This window comes from Puma concolor, chromosome C1 (genome assembly GCF_028749965.1).
Source record: "Puma concolor isolate L17-30 chromosome C1, mPumCon1.1.hap2, whole genome shotgun sequence".
NCBI classification, from domain to species: domain Eukaryota; kingdom Metazoa; phylum Chordata; class Mammalia; order Carnivora; family Felidae; genus Puma; species Puma concolor.
The window spans coordinates 133,131,567-133,154,951 of record NC_141674.1 but is presented as its reverse complement, the minus strand read 5'-3'; the positions used below and the strand labels follow the sequence as shown (position 1 = coordinate 133,154,951).

Below are 23,385 nucleotides of genomic sequence, written 5' to 3'. Positions count from 1 at the left end.
GCTCTATGGCAGAACATAAGATTTAGCAGGACATTAGAACTTATGTAGTATTTGATTCTTACAAGCATATTGGTCATGTCATTCAAAGTGCATTAAAGATATCAATGTCCCACTGTCTTGCATTTCTTGCATATTGTTTCTTACTTTATAAATCATTAAAATTGAGTTCTCTAGCGATGCCCTTGAAATATCTGTAGTCTCAGATAAACTTTGTACCTAGTTTTACTTATAGAAACTTTGTACCTAGTTTTACTACTTACATGCAACCATATACTTGCAAAGATCTATGTATAAACTTTGTTAAAATGGTTTATTTTATAAATGTCATGGCTTGGAAACAACCAGTCAAGTAATTAAGTAGTGTAACTTTGGTATCAGTAGAAAATAACTTCAATAACCAAGCAAACCTTGGGGCGCCTGTGTGGTTCAGTTGCTTAACTGTCCACCTTTGGTTCAGGTTATATTTTCATGGTTCCTGAGTTCAAGCCCCGCATCAGGCTGGTGATTCTCTCTGTCTCCCCTCTCCTACTTTCTCTCTCTCTCTCTCTCTCTCTCTCTCTCTCTCTCTCTCTCTCTCTCTTTCTCTCTGCAGATAAATAAACTGTGTAAAAAAATGATCAAACCAAGTCTTTGACTACTAGTCACTTTTAAACATGTTCACTAATGATTCAGGGATCATGTTTCCTCACACATACAATCTACTTACTTCTTAAATATTTTAAAAATCCTTGATTTAGAGAACCTTAATTATATGCTTATTATATGAAGAACAAAGTACTAGCTATCTCGGGAGACGAAAAGAATTTTAAAAGTGACCACTGCCTTCAAGGAGTTCATAATCTACCTTTGGATAGAATATAAACACATAAAAATGTAAATGCTTTGCAGCATTTAATAAGTTCAAAACTGGCCCAAAGAAATACATGATTCATGGAGAATGTCCATGTGGTGGGAATCCACAGGGAGGAGGAGATATCTTTACGTGATTATTCTTAGAGAACTTTCTGTGCAGGAGGTGATGTTTGGGCTGGATCTTAAAGGAAAAATATTATAAGGGAGGGAAAGATATTTTGGAACCAAGAACTCCATTGAACCAAGAAAAAAAAATATGTACTCCAGAAAGAGGATGAGATGAACTTAAGTGGATCACTTAAGATTTTAGTCACAGGGAAGAGGGTCCGAGGAGAGGTGGAAAGTGGAAGGTGATGAAATAAAAGACCTGGGATATGAGGTGAAGGGACTTGGATGAAATCCTGAAGGGCTAAGAGGCAGGCAATGCTTTTGAGCCAAAGAATCATGTGAATGAAAACATATGTTTTAGGAGAATCAAACTGGAGGGTGGAGTGCAGAATGAATCAAAGAGGAAGGAGAGAAAATAAGAGCAGAGACACATTAAAATTATTTATAGCATGAGTGGTAATGAGTGGTGGTCTCTCCTGTCTTTTAGTGGGAACAGGGAAGCATAAGGAGATTATTCATTTAACTCAGGTTCACTTTAAATCAAACCTTGAATGATAAAATGTACACTTTCCACGAGTGACAAATGAAGTGTTAAAATGAAAAATATCCCTGTTTTTTTTTTTTTTTTTTTGTTTACTGATGAAGGCAATATGAAGCCACCACAGCATTTTTAGAGTTGCTAATTAGAGTTAAGATTTTTATCTTAAATTGGACATGGCAGAGGCTGTCTTCCTACATTTCTTTGTAATGTGATTTCACATGATGGAGAATTGACAATTTTAGAAGGACAATAGACTTTCACATTCTGTGTCAGTAGATTCATTTGGATTGCTCTGATTTTGAACGAGAAATTTTCAAGGACTAAAATGTAACATAGAAGGGTCTTGGTTTCCTTTAAAAAAATGTCAGTTCCTGTGCTGTGACTGAATGTTCCAGTTAATAATTCTAACTTTGATAACAATATCTTATCAGTGACATTGGTGTGCCTTTGCATTTCAGCACAGCAACAGAGATCAGCTCTAATAGCCACTTGACTGCCAGGCACATCTGTACATTGTTGTTTTGGCAGTATGAAGGTTATGAGAACATTTTGTAGATTTCACACCTGAAATATACTTAACATTTTGATATTGCTGTGCAAAGACTGTTTCATACTTTTTTCTTAATCTTTCTCCTCACCATTAAAGAGAACAATAATAGACATTATGATATAAGATTAAGATTTCGAAACAGAACTTACATTTGGCAAATGACAATTCATCATTCTTAGAATCGAAACAAAATAAATTCTGTATGTAGTCACTAATTTAGCTAGACTATCCACCATCCAACCTGAAGGCTAGAGGTAATGCTTGGTTTGACAAATTATTTTGTAAGCTTGGTAGAAATTCTGAATCTCAGATATATTTGTATAGTTTGAAGTACAAGGCTATAAAGATTTTGCTGTTTGTAAATAAAACATCAATATCTTGAATATCTTTCATGTAAGCTCAGATCCTTTCTATAAAGAAAGAAAAACAGCATTTCAGAAAGTTCCCATCTCTATTTATTCTTTGATTTTTTTTTTTTTCTCTCAGAGGTTGATGGAAAACTTCCTAAATGTGGTGTATCCTATAGTCTGTAGAATCTTGTGGGCTGAAACTGTAGCTAAATAAAAGATAAAGGACGGGGACCTGGCTGGCTCAGTTGGTTAAGCCTCTGACTTCAGCTCAGGTCATGATCTCACAGTTCGTCGATTCGAAATCCACATCGGGCTCTGTGCTATCAGCTCAGATCCTGGATCATGTTTTGGATTCTGTGTCTCCCTCTCTCTCTGCCCCTCCCCTGCTCATGATCTGTCTCTCAAAAATAAATAAACGTTTAAAAATATTTTTAAAAAAGATAAAGGAAAATTGTCTCTTTGAGATACTTATATCTACCTCAATAAGTACTGAAAACATCTGTGAAATAATGACATATTAATGATGTAATTAAAAATAGACTTCCATAAAGACAAATCTGTACCAATCTGTAAGTTTTTTTATTCTCCAGAATTCTTGCCATAATTTTGTAAAATTCATACTATTTATTTTAATGAATTATTTATTTATTCATCCAGTCAATAAACATCCAGCAAATGCCTTTGCTAGGCCAGGTGCCATTGTAAATGATGGGACTATTGCAGTAAACAGGACAAAGCTTTATATTTAGTTTGTATCTAAATAGTAGGAGGCAGATAATAAACACACACATAAATGAACAAGATAATAATAAGTGCCATAAAGAAAATAAAGTAGTACACTGTGGTCAAAAGTAACAAGAGATATCAACAGGAGGCAAATTTAGACTAAGTGGTTAGCGAATTTAATTACCTATTCTTGCTAGGTATAATTGTTATACCATCTAAGAGAACAAGATGGATATTCTTTATAAGATCAAATTCACTTTTATCTTCTTGGGTATCTTGTCCAAGATCCATTTTTCATTGCAGGATGAATTATAATTCTCAGCAGAAAGGAAAAAGGTAGAAAACTGATAGCTTACTATTAAATTTATTATTGTATGCATTCTGTTAATGCAGTACTTGTTTCTAAACTGTATAAATTAATTCCACTGGGATATGTATATCCAAATAGAAGACATGTTAAAACAATCTTTCATATCGTTCCATATCTTTAAAGTACTAAAAAAAACCTCTCAAAGCATTTTTCCTGAATTTGAAAGTTATTAATGCCTGCAGCTATAACAGAAAAACTGTAATTTCAAAAGCTCCCATAATTAAACTGGAGATTTGAGGTCACCAAGTTTGTAGTAATTTGTTACAATAGCCAAAGGAACTAAAAGAAAGCGTGTGCTCTTAACCACTTTATATATTGGGGGGGGTCTCTCTCTCTCCCCCCATATATATATACATATATATATTCATATACATATATTCATATACATATATATACATATATACATACATACCTGTATCATGGTGGGTTCTATTTGATTGAGATCTGGAGTAGGTACATGTTTCCACACCTCAGACTCTTCCTTTTGCAAAAGGTATTTGCAAAAGCCTTTAAATTGGAGAATAAAGAATGACTTTGGACAGGATTGCAACATAGGATGTCTTTTCTGATAATATGAAGAGAAGTGTAGCCAGGAGGAAAGAGGAGTCTGTCTGTGCTGAACATATTCTCTAAATAACATGTTTGAAGATAATCTGTTGACTACCAAAGCATAGTACCTTAATTGTGTGTTTGCTTGTCTAGCATCTGAAGGATCTTCAGCTCAATTCTATCCCTGGCATCTCCATTCTCCCTCCATGGATTTTAGAATCCAACAGTTTTTCCATTTTTTCAGTTTGAAATATATGGTATTATACCCGGGGCATGAATTATTATTCATCATTGTAAATCTTAAAATACTCACTACCAGCACCACCACTGCCAGCACCACCCACACCCGCACACCCCCCCCCACTCCCCCCCTACCCCCCACGCCCCACACTTACACACAAATGACGACCAACTTAAGACCCACTTCAGAACTCCAGAAACATTTCCAGGCCTCTCCTCTAACTGGTCCTAGGGCACCTACTTACAACAGATTACAGGATATAATCTGTTCCCAAAGGACACCAATCTTAGTGTAAGATTATCATTTTCTAGAGATCACCGTTTATTCTTGGATGTCAATGAACTTCACCATTGTATAACGCTGTATGAATTTCTGGTATGTCCTAAAGGTCCATTTTGTGTGTGTGTGTGTGTGTGTGTGTGTGTGTGTGTGTGTATTTTATTTTTATTCCATGTACATAACATAGTATTATATTACTTTCAGGTATACAATTAGAGTGATTTAACATTCTCATATAATTCCCAGTGCTCATCAAGATAGGTGTACTCTTAATCTTCACCTGTTTCACCCATCTTCCTGTCTACCTCCCATCTGGTAACCCTCTGTTGTTTTCTATAGTTAAGAGTCTGTTTCTTGGTTTGTCTCGACTTTTCCCTTTGTTCTTTTTTTTTTCTTTTTTGTTTTTTTGCTTTATTTCCTAAATTCCACATATGAGTGAAATCATAGGGTATTTATCTTTCTCTGACTGTTTTATTTCATGTACCATTATACTCTCTTGCTCTATCCATGTCATTGCAAATGCTAAGATTTCATTCTTTTTTATGTGTGAATAATACCCCATTGTGTGTGTGAGTGTGTGTGTGTGTGTGTGTGTGTGTGTGTGTGTATGCGTACATGTATCCCATCTTATTCATCCATTCATCTATCAATGGACACTTAGACTGCTTTAATAATTTGTCTATTATAAATAATGCTGCAATAAACATGGGGGTGCATATATCCCTTCAAATTGTATTTTTTTTATTCTTTGGATAAATACAAGTAGCATGATTCATGGATCATAAGGTAGTCCTATTTTTTTTATTTTTTTATTTTTGAGTAGCCTCCATACTGTCTTCCACAGTGGCTGCACCAGTTGGCATTCCCACCAACAGTGCATGAGGGTTCCTTTTTCTCTACATCCTTGCCAATACTTGCTGTTTCTTGAGCTTTTGATTTTAGCCATTCTGACAAGAATGAGGTAATATCTCATTGTGGTTTTGATGTACTTTTTCCTCATGATGAGTAATGTTGAGCATCTTTTTTGTGTCTATTGGCCATCTGTATGTCTTCTTAGGAGAAATGCTTGTTCATGTCTTCTGTCCATTTTTAATTGGATTATTTATTTGGGGGTGTTGAGCTATATAAACTCTTTACATATTTTGGATACTAACCCCTTATTGGATATGTCATTTGCAAATATCTTCTCCCATTCAGTAGGTTGCCTTTTAGTTTTGTTTGTTGTTACCATGCTGTTTTGATTACTACAGCTTTGTAATATAACTTGAAGTCTGCAATTGTGATATGTCCTGTTTTGTTTTTCTTTTTCAAGGTTGTTTTGGCTATTTAAGTTCTTTTGTGATTCCATACACAGTTTAGAATTGTTTGTTCTAGGTCGGTTGATATTTTGGTAGAGAGTGCATGAATCTGTAGACTTCTTTGGATAGTATAAACATTTTAACAATATTTGTTCTTCTAATCCATGAGCATGGAATCTCTTTCCATTTGTGTCATCTTGAATTTCTTTCATCAGTGTTTTATGGTTTTCAGAGTATAGGTCTTTCACCTTTTTGATTAAGTTTATTCCTAGGTATTTTTTTTTTTTGGTGCAATTGTAAATGGGATTGTGTTCTTAATTTCTCTTTCTGCTGCTTCATTATTGGTGTATAGAAATGCAATAGATTTCTCTATATTCATTTTTTATCCTGCAATCTTACTGAATTTATTTATCAGTTTTAATAGTTTTTTGGTGGAATCTTCAGTTTTCTATGTATAGTATCATGCCATCTGCAAATAGTGAGTTTTACTTCTTTGTTACCAATTTGGATCCCTTTTATTTTGTTTTGTTGTCTGAGTGCTGTGACTACGACTTCACTACTATGTTGAATAAAAGTAGCAAGAGTGAATATCTTTGTCTTGTTCCTGATATAAGGGAAAAGGTCACCATTTGTTTTTGAATGTCAGTGAACCTCAGCATTGTATAACTCTCTAGGAAATTCTAGTGTGTCTAACGAACTAATTTTATGGTGATGAAACTAACATATTGAGATATCAGTAATGAATTTTGTTAGAAACTTCCCATGTACTTTAAGGAGTGATTATGCCTTGGAAAACATTTTAAAATTAAGAACAACCTTTTACTCTCTGCTCTTAGATTCCAGGTGCATATCAGTCTCATTTTTCTGACATTGACTCTGAACTTTCTCAAAAGGGAATGCTCAAACATTCTGAGAGTTATAGATTCTGACCAACCATTAAAGAAAATAATGGACACATTTGTCAGTCATCAGACATTTCCTAATTAAAACTGTTAAGAAGAGATTTGTGAACATTTGCAATTCCTGAGATTCTAATAGATATTGCCCCACTGAGTAGCAAGGTTATAGCCTGTTAGCACGTACTAACTCCCATTGTCTGTCAATAAGATGTTTTTGTTTCCAGAATTCAGTGGATATTTGAGTCCGAAAATATGCGCTCAGTTTCATAGTTAATTTGCAAACATATATTTTTCATATTTTTTTATGTTTCTCATGGAGTATATGAGATATTTGGGGAAAAAAAAAAAACCTCTAAGCGAATATATATGTCTTCTGTGAAAAGTTGACATGAATAGGAGTAGCTTGAAATCTGGATTCCAAAGTACATTGTCATTAAAAAAATGTAATTGGCCATGTGGCTAATGAATTTTGGTGAACATAAAGATATCTTTCCCCTTATTTATTTCCACACAACATAGGCATATATACCTAGGCATAAGCATGGACAAATGTGTGCTACTTGTGCTGCAAATGCATGCATACAGTGAACTACAAATACATGCATATACATAATAGCTGAGATAGCTCTAGAACTTCTATAAAGACATGTCTTATCTTGTAAATTCTAAATTGCTGGTAAGATCAAAAGAATGTGAAAATACTTGGTAATCTCCAAAATATATTAGAGTATTATTACAAATATAACCATTATATCAATAGATATTCTGATCAGTATAAATTTTTGCACATTTTAACTAAATTTCCAGTTTTCATGATGAATTAAAATAAAGAAATGAGTTCTACCCAGTTTCTTAATTATTCTTAGCATTATGTGATTTTTATTTGTTACTTAAGAAATCACTTGGGAATCCTTTATTAACCTAGGGCTACTATTGTGAACATTGACTATAATTGTAATGTTTCTTAGTTTAATACAGATTTCTGAGTAAAAGACAAGTTTGACAAATCATACTTGGCTGACATGACTTTAAGGTCTTAGACTAGGAAATGCTAGCTCAAATTGTGGGGAAAGATAATATCCATGATGCAAGCTGAACAAGTTCCCATGACACTCTCCATTTTGAGGGGATTTTAGGGGAATGGTAATAGCCATTGTCTGTGTAACCAATACATCAAAAATGTGGCTCTGACCTATCTAAAGCATAACTTTATTTTTGTCTCCCATTTGGTCTTGAAAATTTATTTTGTAGCGTAAGTCTCTTATTGGCAGAACTTTCCACAGCAAAACTTGAAAACTTGTGTTGTCTTCTGGCTAGAAGCCTGGAAAAGGAAAGGAGGACATATTTGGTTCCTTATCTGTCTCTGCCATGCATTTATTTATTTTCGCTGCTACCCATCCCAACTTGCTGGTCAACTACCAGTGCTGACTCATTGCTTAGCATTGGTGGGAACTGGTGAAAGGCGTACAGTGATACAGAGACAGCAAGGGTCTTATTTGAATTAATCCCTTTGTAAACTGACCTCTCTATGAGCATGACAAGTCTTTAAAATTTACTCTTTTGAGGAGTTTAGGTATGTGTGTCTGTATGTTTGTGTGTGCATGTGCAAGATTTTGGGGAGTTTTCTGTTAGATCTAATTTAATTTCCCTTGGACAAAGTGTATGAGATTTTATGTTTGTGACTTTGCATTCTGAATATCCAGTTTATATCCATTTTGTTACTGTTTGAGTCCTTGTACTCAGCTGAGCTACGTTGTACTGGACAGAAGACATTGCTATGCCAACATTCTCTCCTGTGTGGTCTACACAATAATCTGAAAAACTTCTGCCCTGGTAAACTCTGGGAATACAGATATAGTGCAAATCAACCACCACTTAGCTTTTTCAGATATAAGACTTTCTCAGGCATGAGTTATATGCATTTGGGAAAACTGACAATTGAGAACTCAATTCAAAGATCTCTCAGGGGTGCCTGCATGGCTCAGTTGGTTGAGTGTATGACTATTGATTTTGGTTCAGGTCATGATCTCCTGTTTCATGAGATCAAGCCCCAAATCGGGCTCCACACTAGGTATGGAGCCTGCTTGGGATTCTCCCTCTCCCTCTCTGTCTCTGCCTGCCCCCTCAACCCCCACTCTTCTCATTCTCATTCTCTCTCTCTCTCTCTCTCTCTCTGTCTCTCTCTCCAAATAAATAAATAAATAAATAAATAAATAAATAAATAAACAAACAAACAAACATTAAAAAAAGTCACATGGAAGCTCCATCACTAGAGTTGAGGTGAGGGGCATTCCTTCGATCTCTCTTTCCTATAGCCTTGGGAGATTGAAGGGCAAGGACTAGAGAATTACAGAAAAGTAGCCTCTCCAAAGTTCTCTTCCCTTTACATTGTCTTCCCTTTACACCATTGATCCTGTTGAGGTACCCAAGAGCTGTGTAAACCGTTCTGATATAGTTCTTTGTAAAATATGAGAACTATTTTTTTTTCTCACACTTGCTTTGATTTTTTTCATCATTTTGGCTCATATTCCAAGCTTTAATTTTAACATCCCATTACAAATGTCACAGTGAGTTACTATTGCTCCTAATTTTGCAACCAAATTGCCAATGTTCTAATAGTCATTAGGCAGTTGTCCAAATGACACCTGGGGAATAAAAAGCAATAGTAAGACTGTTTTGAAACTTCATTTAAACATACAGGTGATAACAAATAATATTTTCACTCACCTTTATGCTCCTAGTTCTTTTTTTCATTATTTTATTTTAATATCACTTTTGTTCTTTTTATTTGAAACACTTTAAGCATTTTGTAAGGCTTAGAATTATGTCTTTTCAAATTAAAAAACTGTTTAAAAATAAGAATAAAAGCTCTTGAGAGGTTCCAAGACAACACTATCCCTAGACAAGAGGTACAAGAGCACCTCTTCACCTCTCATCATTTTTCTCCAATTGTAACAACTCAAATGGCACTTTTGCCTATCATTTATATTTTTAAGTGTAAGGAGTACTAGGTGTGGCATGATTTCTAAAATGTTATATTTCTGGCCATTGAACAATATCATCTGAGTTAATTTTCTGTCCAAATTCTCCAGAATCACAAAATACATGGACATTAAAATTATTTCCAGTCATAGCACTGGCTCTCAAGATAAATGAAAACATTTCTTATTTGCTGTGTATCGCAAGTCATAAAACTGTTGCTATTAAATAATTTCCATTGCAAATATTATTTTACGTTATGCCAAAGAGAAAATTGTGTCACTTTTGGATACCACAGTCATGATTTGTGAAGTGAACAAAACTAGAGTACCTAGCCATGAGTATATATATTCTATACCCTCTTTACCACTGATTAGTTTGATGATGAGCATTACCAGATATATTTAAATATATTTAGAGTCAAAAATATTAGATTAAATGTGACTCACATTAGTTATTTGGTATCATATAGACAAAAATCTTTAGGTAATGGATCTTTTTCTCTTTCTTTTTTTCCTAACAAAAATGGTTGAATTAAATGATATTATTTTGTTCTATCTAAAAATGGCTACAAATTTTATTCTGAACGTCTGTATTTTTCTTCTGATAAACTCTAGCCATTTTTATAACTTTATTTTTAAAAATCATCTTTATTGCATCATAATTTGCATATAGTAAAATTCACCTTTTTAAATATTTTTTTAATGTTTAGTTATATTTGAGAGAGAGAGAGAGAGAGAGAGACAGTGTGTGAATGGGGAAGGGGCTGAAAGAGGGAGACACAGAATCTGAAACAGGCTCCAGGCTCTGAGCCATCAGCATAGATTCTGACACAGGACTTGAACTCATGAGCCGTGAGATCATGACCTAGGTCAAAGGCAAGATGCTTAACTGATTGAGACACCCAGACGCCCCAAAATTCAACTTTTTTTAAGGGAATAGTTCAATGTATCCAGATGAATAATCATCACCACAATCAAATTAGAATATTTCCATCTCCCCACATGTTCCCTCACATTCCTAAAAACTAATAGTCTAATTTCTATTCTGCTCTGTTTTTTTTTCTGTAGTTTTATCTTTTCTGAAATGTCAGAAAAAAATGATCATATAGTGAGTAGCTATTGAATTTGGCTTTCATCTCTTAGATAATGCTTTTGAGATTTCTCCATGTTGTTGCATATATCTATTAAATTTTTTGTTAGGTTATATTACGCTGTATGGATGTACCCCAAATTTTTTATGCGTTTACCAGTTAATGTTCATTTGGGTTGTTTCAAGTTTAGTCAGTTATGAAGAAAGCTATTTTAAACACTTGTGTATAGTACACTGTGTAGACATGTGTTTTTGTTTATACAAGTGGATTGCCTGGTAATATGATAAGATCTTGTATAACTTTATAAGAAACTACTAAACTGTAAACTGTTCAGTCTGTCCAAACTCTTTTTCACTGTGGTTGGGTAATTTTGCTTTCCCAACATCAAGTGTGAGAGTTCCAGTTTTTCTGCCTTTTCACCAATGCACAGTATTATCAGTCTTTTCATTTGAGCCATTGAGGTAGATATTGATAACTCATAGTTTTATTTTGAAGGTTTACACATCAAGGTTATCTTCGGGTCAGATTCTATTGATAGCTGTACCTCTTCTGTTGGTCATTTTATCTCAGTGAGTTAGGTGTATGGATTTTGTTCTTATTATAGTTACCTTTGGTAAACCAAAGCTTTCATATCTCTCCAGTGATGGGTTGATGCTACCTTGTGCTTTATATGGAGATTTGAGTATGCCTGCTCATTCCTCAGCTTTTAATACTCCATTCTCAGCTGCCTTAATGCCTTTGTCTACACTCTCACCTTTCCCTCAGTGAGATTATTGTGATATGTTACTAAGTGAGAAACTCCTGGGGCGTGGAAGAGGGGTTCTCCATTTTCTTGGTTCAGTTTTGGTCTTAGGTATCTGGGGTTTTGAGGCGAGTCTTCCTGTGCCTCTTCTCCCTTAGCAGCCAGTGTCCACCATGTGCTATGGGAACGCTTGGCCTGGAGATGATGTTCTGCTACAGCCCCAGAGTGGCAAACACCTGTGTTGTTTGTTTGTCTGGGTTTTGTTTGTTTATTTGGTTGTTGTTTTGTTTTGTTTTTGTATCTAGGAGGAAACAGCTTTGCTTCCAGGGGCAAACAGTTTTGTTTCTCCTGTTCCATCAACATCAGTGTACCTGTGCTTTGGACCTGTGGCAGTACAGATTCTTACCTTTCTCCAAGACTAGTGTTGCTTGTCATGAGTAGCAAAGTTATGGTAGGACCAAGGGTGTTATGACTCCTCCTTCAGGTTCCCTGTGGCTTTGGCTTCTACCCCTCCCTCAAGGGCAGCTAATCTTTTTTTTTTTTAATTTTTTTTTTAACGTTTATTTGTTTTTGAGACAGGCAGAGACAGAGCATGAACGGGGGAGGGTCAGAGAGAGGGAGACACAGAATCTAAAACAGGCTCCAGGCTCTGAGCTGTCAACACAGAGCCCAACGCGGGGCTCGAACTCACAGACCGCGAGATCATGACCTGAGCCGAAGTTGGCCACTTAACCGACTGAGCCATCCAGGCGCCCCAAGGGCAGCTAATCTTGATAACTCACTTTACGTTTGAGGAAGGAAAGCTTTCCTTCCCCCTTTCTAGTGGCAGGTGGTTTTTGTTTCTATACACCCTTCACAGTCAGTGGAACTTTTGTCCTGCTTCTAGGAGTGGGAAAGTCTCTCTCCCCATCCCCAGTGGTTTAAGGAATTTCTTTTGTATGAGAGAAAAATCTAGGGGATAGAGTGGGTTTCATATATGTGAGACACATAAGGATTTCTCTCAGGTTTCCTGCTACGCCTTCAATATTTTTCATGAATTCAGTGAAAGAAATTTCTTGTGCCAGTTTCCCAGGGATTCTAAATTTTCCCTCTAAACCAAACTTAGTTTTAACAATTCTTTACCATTTTGGCTTTCTTAAAATTCAATTTTAAGGCACTTTGCTTTTCCTGCTATGCTTTGCCAATGGTATGACACTTCATTGGTCTCATTTTTTCCTGAAAGAGGCCTATCACTCTTTGGATTTTTCATCTTGTTGCCTTGGGATCTCAGCTTTTATTTGGACCCAAGGAAAGTTATGATCTTGTAGATTATTGGACTTTCACTTATTGTTGTGTTTCAATATTCTTTTGTAGCTTTCTTCATCCTAAACAAAGCCCAATTCTACATGTCTATAATTCATAAATGCAAATGGGAATTTTAAGAGCAAGCTTGAAATATTTTTAAAAACTGCTTTGTCTCTCTTTACCTCAGCATTAGAAGTAATTCTTAAAAATACTGACTACTACTTATGAATACATGTGAATGCCTTGTGATATTTTTAAACATTCACAGTTTACACACACACAAAAATTCACTTGATGCAAAAAGATTTGTGTTTCAACTTTCAGTAAGCTCATTTTGTATTTCTTTTTAACCATAAAAAATATATATACTAAAAGTATTGGTGGAGTTTACACTTTGCAAAAAGGAAAAAATAACTTAAAACATTATGTTATCAGGAAAAAAATATGTTGGGGTGCCTGGGTGGCTCTTTCAGCTAAGTAACCAACTCTTGATTTTGACTAAGGTCATGATCTCACGGTTGTAGGATCAATCCCCGCATCAGGCTCTGCTTGGGATTCTCTCTCTGCCTTCCCCCCCACTTGTGTGTGTGTGCGTACGTGCTCTCTTTCTCTCAAAGTAAATAATTAAACTTAAAAATCTTTTATTAAAATGATGGTACAGGATGATATGATTAAAGGCTATCTGAAAATCTGATTCTTATTGCCCAGATTTCCATTTATTTATCTACATTAAACATTATTTAATTACCAAAGATCTGCTAGATAGCAGGCAAGGTATTCATCTAGAATTATGATTGCCGTTCTCAAAGAATTTGCATTCTTGTTCAATGCATCTGTCATATTACAAATGAGTCAAAGGAGCAAGCAGACAATTAAGCCAGACATTGCCCTCTATATTCATAAAAAGCAATTGAAAATATTAACAAAAGAAATTGATAACAGCACTGAAAAATTGAAAGGTATTCATGAGTGATTAGAAATAATGAGAAATTTCTAGCCAGAATGCAGATTGGACTATATTGACCAGAGAGCAAGAAACCATAGCCTAAAACATCACAGGTATAAACTTCAAATATAAGAGTTGAAAAGGAGAACGCTATGGTCTTAAAAACCAAAAGAGATGAAAAAAGCCTTAAGGCAATGTTTAAAGAAGTTTAGTAATTACGTGAATTAAAAACAGTGGTTCCAGGTCAATCCATCGCCCCTGGCATTAATTATACCCCTAAAAAGCACACACAAAGAAGGGGTTGGGATGTGTCTACTCATTTATGGGGGAAAAAAAAAGATAGAATTCTACCTCCAAAGCATACGAAAATAAAGCTTAAAGAGCACAAAAAATTTAAAATTTAGGAAAAAAAATATTTTATGGTTTTGGGGTATGGAACATTTTTTAAGGCACAAAACCCAGAAACTATTAAATAAATGTAATATATTTATATATATATAATATTTAAATTTATTTATTAAATCAATATGTATAAGCTTATAAATCAAGCTTATGTATATGTATAAGCTATATAAATCAATATATATAAGCTTATGTATAAGCTTATATATATTAAATAATATATAAATAGAAGCTGTGTAAAAATGTTTTATTTTTTATGACAAGGGACATGATAAGCAAGTGAATACAGAAAATAAACTAAGCAAAAGTCTTTAGAGCATATATATCAGAAAAAAGTGATTATTTTACTGAATAAAGACAATGTCAGAAAAAAAATTAGTCAAGGTAATTCACAAAAGAATACAAATTTCCTAATTAGGCATATAGAGAGATGCTCAACATTATAATAGTCATGAAAATCTAAATTAGCACAATAATATATGACTTTCCACTTGTATAAGAATAAAAATTAAAAGACTGATAATAGGTAATATTAATGACATAATAAGAAAATAAAATATTTTCTACACTATTGGGTAAAACGTAAATTGTTACAGTGGCTTTGAAGCATTATTTGGTAATATCTATTAAAATTAAATTACTTGTAATATTAAGCCCAACAATCCCATGATCAGTTATTTATCCAAGTAATGTGTACACATGTTTAAAAATGTACATTACCTGTAATAACAATAAAAGTGGAAATAACATAGATGTTCATCAAAAGAGGTATGATGTATTTTTGCTATGAATGATAGTAAGTAGTGGTTAAAATGCATGAAGTAGAAATATATCCTTAAGTGAACAAACTCTAAGATAAACTGATAAGTAAACAAAGTGAGTTGAAAATATTTTTCTGCAGGCAGACTGATCCTATTTATGTGAATATATTAATTTTTTAAGAAAGATGAGAAAACTTTATAGTGACTATCTTTAGGGAGGGCCATGTGAATTATTTTACTCACATACGACTGTACTTATAAAGTATGTACAACATGAAACGCATTGATATCTTCCCTTTTGTGGCGAAATAATTTAATGTTTAAAAAGGTAAATGTTACATGGGGTGCCAGGAGAGGGAGTACTCAGCATTGGACGGATTGATTAAGCATTGGACTCTTGATTTCAGCTCAGGTCATGATCTCAAGGTTCCTGGGTTCTGCCGCTGCGTTGGACTCTGCACTGACAGTGTGGAGTCTGCTTGGGATATTCTCTCTCTCTCTCTCTTTCTCTCTCTCTCTCTCTCTCTCTATCACTCTCTCTCCCCCTTCTCTCTGTCCATCCCCCGATCCCTCTTTCTAAATGAACAAAGTTACAAAAATAGTAAAATTACATTTGACACACAAACCCTCATTTTAATTTTTTAATAATATTTAAAATGTTGATTTTATATATGACAGAGAAAGAGAACAAGGGGGATAGTGCTGACAGAGGGGGAGAGATCTGGAGGGGCTTGAACTGGCAAACTGCAAGATTATAACCTGAGCCAAAGTCAGAGACCTAACCAACTAAGCCATTGAGGTATCCCTAAAAGGTCATTTTATTTTTTTTTAATTTTTTTAACGTTTATTTATTTTTGAAACAGACAGAGCATGAATGGGGGGAGGGTCAGAGAGAGAGGGAGACACAGACTCGAAAGCAGGCTCCAGGCTCCGAGCTGTCAGCACAGAACCCAACGTGGGCTCCAACTCGTGAACCACAAGATCATGACCTGAACCGAAGTCGGACACTTAACCGACTGAGCCACCCAGGCACCCCCAAAAGGTCATTTTAAAAACTGTTCTGGGGCACCTCAGTGGTTTGGTTGGTTAAACATCCACCTAACTCTTGGTTTCGGCTCAGGTCATGATCTCAGGGTTTCATGAATTGCAGCCCCATTGGGCTGTGCGCTGGCAGCGCGGAACCTACTTAGATTTCTCGCTCTGTTTGCCCCTTCCTCGCTCATGCTGTCTCAGTCTGTCTCAAAATAAATAAGTAAACCTAGAAATTTAAAAACCGTGTTCTGAATGTGTCTCACTGTCTGAGGCATCTGTAAGTGCCTACTATTTGCATAAAAACCAGGCATAGTTTCTTCTTGTGCAAAAAGGCAATGCACATTCCTGCTTCTTGGCAGAGAGGAGTTTTCATACCCATTGTCTCCCTACAGGGAGTCTCAGACAGTCTGTCTGAGATAGATGTTTCACTCTCTCTTCTTGCCTGACAGAAGCCCAATACTGAAATGCCCAGCATGGGACAGAGAATGCCTGAACATGGTGTTACTGCAATACACCCTGCCTTCATTGCTGTCCCCACACCCCCATCTAGTTTTCTTGATGGCACTAGACCAAATTGTTCTATTTTAAAAGAAAGCAAATATCACAAAATAAATACAGTTATGGGTGAGTGGATTTAAAACAAGAGGAGTTTCAATACAACTAGTGAAATAATGATGACTTTTGTTCCCATTAATGTAAGTTAGTCTCTTCAAACATGGATAAAAACAAACAAAAACAGCCCTAACTGTTCATCTTACCTCTTAGATGGATGTTGTTCTAGTTTAGTTTGCTCTTTGCCTACTAAGTAATTCCCCCAAATTACATACCATTGAATCTTTTCCTATTATATTACATGAGGGATTTTTTTTTCTAACCAAATGTATGTTTTATTGTTGTCTAGTTGTGCTATAAACTTTTCTTCTTATACCTCCATAAACATCCATCTACTTCAGTTATGACTTAATTAGTTATTTAAAAAATAGTTTCAGGAATGATTTCTGTACCTAAACATATTGTTTTCGCAAGTCCTATATAGTATTTCACATTGAGACTACTTCAAGGATTATACAGTTAAAATGAAAATTTATCTCATAATTACCTTTTAAAAAGTTTCAAGGTAGAATACTGACTCATACATTTAAAGTAGTAAGTAGATAATTAAAATGATCGAAATTCTCAATTTCAGATAGCAAAGTAGTGGTCTTCAATTCTGAAATTTGCCAAATATTTTATAATTTTTATTTCTTTGAATATATATATGTATATATACATATATATGTATATACATATATACATATATATGTATATATACATATATATGTATATATACATATATACATATATATGCCATTATATATAGCCCCCCATGTTAATGATTATTTTGACAAATTTTGTAGTTTCAGTACTTAAAATAATATTTTAAACCAATTTAAATGTGATCTGATTGTGAAAATATTTATTGTATTATACTAGTAGCATTTACTTAAACTCCTAATGTGTACCAGACATTTCATTATAAATTATTCTGGATCCTTTTAATATGAAATTTATTTTCAAACTGGTTTCCATGCAACACCTAGTATTGATCCAAACAGGTGCCCTCCTCAATGCCCATCACCCACTTTCCCTTCTCCCCCTCACCCCCGATCAACCCTCAGTTTCTTCTCAGTTTTTAAGAGTCTCTTATGGTTTGGCTCCCTCCCTCTCTAACTTTTTTTTCTCCCTGCCCCTCCCCATGGTCTTCTGTCAAGTTTCTCAAAAAAATATGGTGTCTGTCTTTCTCTGTATGACTTATTTCACTTAGCATAACATTCTACAGTTCCATCCACGTTGCTACAAAAGGCCATATTTCATTCTTTCTCATTGCCAAGTAGTATTCCATTGTGTGTATAAACCACAACTTCTTTATCCATTCATCAGTTGATGGACATTGAGGCTCTTTCCATAATTTGGCTATTGTTGAAAGTGCTGCTATAAACATTGGGGTACAAGTGCCCCTATGTATCAGCACTCCTGTATCCCTTGGTAAATTCCTGGCAGTGCTATTACTGGGTCATAGGGTAGATCTATTTTTAATTTTTTGAGGAACCTCCATACTTTTTTCCAGATTGGCTGCACCAGTTTGCATTCCAACTAACTGTACAAGAGGGTCCCCGTTTCTCCACATCCTCTCCAGCATCTATAGTCTCTTGATTTGCTTATTTTAGCCACTTTGTCTGGCGTGAGGTGATAACTGAGTGTGGTTTTGATTTGTATTTCCCTGATGAGGAGTGACAATGAGCATCTTTTTTTTTGTTGTTTTTTTTTTTTGTTTTTTTAATGAGCATCTTTTTATGTGCCTGTTTGCCATCAGGTTGTCTTCTTTAGAGAAGTGTCTATTCATGTCTTCTGCCCATTTCTTCACAGGATTATTTGTTTTTGGCGTGTGGAGTTTGGTGAGTTCTTTATAGAGTTTGGATACTAACCCTTTGTCCGATATGTCATTTGTAAATATCTTTTCCCATTCCATCAATTGCCTTTTAGTTTTGATGATTGTTTCCTTTGCAGTGCAGAAGCTTTTTGTCTTCATGAGGTCCCAATAGTTCATTTTTGCTTTGAATTCCCTTGCCTTTGGAGATGTGTCAAGTAAGAAATTGCTGCAGCTGAGGTCAGAGAGGTTTTTTCCTGCTTTCTTTCTAGGGTTTTGATGGTTTTCTGTCTCACATTCAGATCCTTCATCAATTTTGAGTTTATTTTTGTGAATGGTTGTAGAGAGTGGTCTAGTTTCATCCTTCTGCATGTTGCTGTCCAGTTCTCCCAGCACCATTTGTTAAAGAGACTGTCTTTTTTCCATTGGATATTCTTTCCTGCTTTGTCAAAGATAAGTTGGCCATACTTTTGTGGGTCTAGTTCTGGGGTTTCTATTCTATTCCATTGGCCTATGTGTCTGTTTTTGTGCCAATAGCATGCTGTCTTGATGATTACAGCTTTGTAGTAGAGGCTAAAGTCTGGGATTGTGATGCCTCCTGCTTTGGTCTTCTTCTTCAAAATTACTTTCACTACTTGGGGCCTTTTGTGGTTCCAGACAAATTTTAGGATTGCTTGTTGTAGCTTTTAAGAGAATGCTGGTGCAATTTTGACTGGATTGCATTGAATGTGCAGATTGCTGTGGGTACTATTGACATTTTAACAATATTTATTTTTACAATTCATGAGCGCAGAATGTTTTTCCAGTTCTTTGTATCTTCTTCAATTTCTTTCATAAGGTTTCTTTAGTCGTCAGCATACAGATCTTTTACTTCTTTGGTTAGGTTTGTTCCTAGGTATTTTATGATTCTTGGTGCAGTTGTGAATGGGATCAGTTTCTTTATTTGTCTTTCTGTTTCTTCATTATTGGTGTATAAGAATGCAGCTGATTTCTGTTCATTAATTTTGTATACTGCTACTTTGTTGAATTCATGTATCAGTTCTAGCAGACCTTTGGTGGAGTCTATCAGGTTTTCCATGTATAATATCATATCATCTTTAAAAAGTGAAAGCTTGACTTCCTCTTGGCCAATTTTGATGCCTTTGATTTCCTTTTGTTATCTGATTGCTGTTGCTAGAACTTCTAACACTATGTTAAACAACAGTGATGAGAGTGGACATCCCTGTCATGTTCATGATCTCAGGGGGAAAGCTCTCAGTTTTTCCCCACTGAGGATGATATTAGCTGTGGGCTTTTCATAAATGGCCTTTATGATGTTTAAATACGTTCCTTCTATCCAACTTTCTCGATGGTTTTTATTAATTAAAGATGCTGAATTTTGTCAAATGATTTTTCTGCATCGATTGACAGGATTATATGGTTCTTTATTTTTTCTTTTATTAATGTGATGTATCACGTTGATTGATTTGTGAATATTGAACCAGCCCTGCAGTCCAGGAATGAATCCCACTTGATTATGGTGAATAATTCTTTTCATAGGCTATTGAATTTTATTTTCTAGTATCTTTTGAGATTTTTTGCATTCATATTCATCAGGAATATTGGCCTGTAGTTCTCTTTTTTTTTTTCTGGGTCTCTGTCTGGTTTAGGAATCAAAGTAATGCTGGCTTCATAGAATGAGTCTCGAAGTTTTCCTTTCCTTTCTATTTTTTGGAACAGCTTGAGAAGGATAGGTATTATCTCTGCTTTAAATGTCTGGTAGAATTCTCCAGGGAAGCCATCTGGTCCTAGAGTTTTATTTGTTGGGAAATTTTTGATAACTGATTCAATTTCTTCACTGGTTATGGGTCTGTTGAAATTTTCTATTTCTTCCTGTTTGAGTTCTGGAAGTGTGTGGGTGTTTAGGAATTTGTCCATTTCTTCCAGGTTGTCCAGTTTGTTGGCATATAATTTTTCATAGTATTCCCTGATAATTGCTTGTATTTCTGAGGCAATGGTTGTAATAACTCTATTTTCCTTGATGATTTTATCTTATTGGGTCATCTCCATTTTCCTTTTGAGAATCCTGGCTAGAGGTTATCAATTTTGTTTATTTTTTCAAAAAACCAGCTCTTGGTTTCATTGATCTGCCCTACAATTTTTGCAGATTCTATATTGTTTATTTCTGCTCTGACTTTTATCATTTCTCTTTTTTTGCTGGGTTTGGGGTGTCTTTGCAGTTCTGCTTCTATTTCCTTTAGGTGTGCTGTTAAATTTTGTATTTGGGATTTTTCCTGTTTCTTGAGATAGGCCTGGATTGCAATGTATTTTCCTCTCAGGACTGCCTTTGCTGCATCCCAAAGCGTTTGGATTGTTTTATTTTCATTTTCATTTGTTTCCATATATTTTTTAATTTCTTCTCTAATTGCCTTGTTGGCCCATTCATCCATTATTAGGGTGTTCTTTAACCTTCATGCTTTTGGAGGTTTTCCAGACTTTTTCGTGTGGTCAATTTCAAGTTTAATACAAAGAATTGGGGTCTGAAAGTGTGCATGGTATGATCTCAATTCTTGTATACTTATGAAGGGCTGTATGTGACCCAGTATGTGATCTATCTTGGAGAATATTCCATGTGCACTCAAGAAGAAAGTATATTCTGTTGCTTTGGGATGCAGAGTTCTACCTATATCTGTCAAGTCCATCTGATCCAATGTATCATTCAGGGCCTTTGTTTCTTTATCCATTGTAAGTAGGGAATTAAAGTCCCCTACAGTTACCACATTCTTACCAATAAGGTTGCTTATGTTATTGTTTTATATATTTGGGGGCTCATATTTTCGTTGCATAGACATTTAGAATTGTTAGTTCTTCCTGATGGATAGACTCTGTAACTACTATATACTGCCCTTCTTCATGTCTTTTTACAGCTTTTTAATTTTTTTTTCTTAATGTTTATTTTTGAGAGAGATAGAGACAGAATGATAGTAGGTTAGGGGAAGAGAGAGAGTGAGACACAGAATCTGAAGCAGGCTCCATGCTCCAAGCTGTCAGCACAGAGACTGACACAGGGCTCGAACTCTCGAGCTGTGAGATCATGACCTGAGCCAAAGTCGGACACTCAACCAACTGAGCCACTCAGGTGCCCCCTTTTACAGCCTTTAATTTAAAGTCTAGTTTGTCTGATATAAGTATGGCTACTCCTGCTTTCTTTTGACTTCCAGTAGCATGATGGATAGTTCTCCATCCCCTCACTCTCAATCTGAAGGTGTCCTCAGGTCTAAAATGAGTCTCTTATAGGCAACAAAGAAATGGGTCTTGTTTTTTTTATCCATTCTGATACCCTATGTCTTTTGTTTGGGGCATTTAGTCCATTTACATCCAGTGTTATTATTGAAAGATATGGGTTTAGAGTCATTGTGATGTCTGTAGGTTTCATGCTTGTAGTGATATCTCTGGTACTTTGTGGTCCTTGTAACATTTCACTCACAGAGTTCCCTTAGGATTTCTTGTAGGGCTGATTTAGTGGTGATGAATTCCCTCAGTTTTTGTTTGTGAAAATGTTTATCTCTTCTTCTATTCTGAATGATAGACTTGCTGGATAAAGGATTCTCAGCTGCATATTTTTTCTGTTCATCACATTGAAGATTTCCTGCCATTCCTTTCTGGCCTGCCTGTTTTCATTAGATAGGTCTGCCACTAGTCTTATCGGTCTCCCTTTGTAGGTTAGAGCCTATTTTTCCCTAGCTGCTTTCAGAATTTTCTCCTTATCCTTGTATGTTGCCAGTTTCACTATGATATGTTGTGTAGAAGATAGATTCCAGTTACGTTTGAAGGGAGTTCTCTGTGCCTCTTGGATTTCAATGCATTTTTCCTTACACAAATCAGGAAATTTCTCAGCTATGATTTGTTCAAGTACACCTTCAGCCCCTTTCTCTCTCTCCTCCTCTTCTGGAATTCCTGTTATATGGATATTGTTCTGTTTGATGGCATCACTTAGTTCTCTAATTCTTCCCTCATACTCCTGGATTTTTTTATCTCTCTTTTTCTCAGCTTCCTCTTTTTCCATAGTTTTATCTTTTAATTCACCTATTCTCTCCTCTGCCTTTTCTATCTGTGCTGTGTCCACTTCCTTCTTATTTTGCACCTCATTTATAGTGTTTTTTAGGTCCTCATGACTATTTCTTAGTTCCTTGATCTTTGTAACAATAGATTCTCTGCTGTCCTCTATGCTTTTTTCAAGCCCAGTGATTAGTTCTATGACTATTATTCTAAATTCTTGTTCCGTTATATTGGTTAAATCGTTTTTGATCAACTTCTTGGCTGTCACTACTTCCTGGAGTTTCTTTTGAGGAGAATTATTCTGTTTTGTCATTTTGGGTAGTCCCAGTGGTATCTCCAAACTGCAGGGTACTTCCCCTGTGCTGTTGGGAGAAACTTGTGTTGGTGGGCAGGGCCACAGTCAGACCTGATGTCTGCCCCCAGCCCAACATTGGGGCCACAGTCAGACTGGTGTGTACCTTATCTTCCCCTCTCCCAGGGGCAGAGTGGAGTGGTATGGCCCCTGTGTGGGCTGTTTGCACACTGCCAGGCTTGTGGTGCTGCTTTGATGGGATCTGGCATATTAGTGAGGGTGCAGGGGTGGATCCGCAATGTGCACAGCGGCGGGAGGGGCAGACTTAGATCACTTTGCCATCAGTGGTCCCATGCAGGAGGGGCCGTGCGGCACCAGGAGGGAGGCAGACCTGTTGGAAGGATGGATCCACAGAAGCACAGTGTTGGGCGTTTGCGTGGTGCAAGTAAGTTTGGTGACAGGAACTGGTTCCCTTTGGAATTTTAGCTGGGGGATGGGAGAGGGAGATGGTGCTTGCCAGCACCTTTGTTCTTCCTTGGAGCTCTGTCCTTCTGGGACTCAACAACTCTTCCTCCCGGCGTCCTCTTGCCCTCCCCGCTCTCTGAGAGCAGAGCTGTTGACTTTTAGCATTCCAGATGTTAAATCC

The 23,385-nt window shown here is 35.8% G+C and overlaps 1 protein-coding gene across 4 annotated transcripts in view; it reads left to right on the top strand.

Moving 5' to 3' along the window:
- Window positions 1–23,385, top strand: part of LRP1B (LDL receptor related protein 1B) — a 1,907,075-nt gene that overhangs the window by 1,110,836 nt on the left and 772,854 nt on the right. The gene's annotated exons all lie outside the window — the stretch shown is intronic.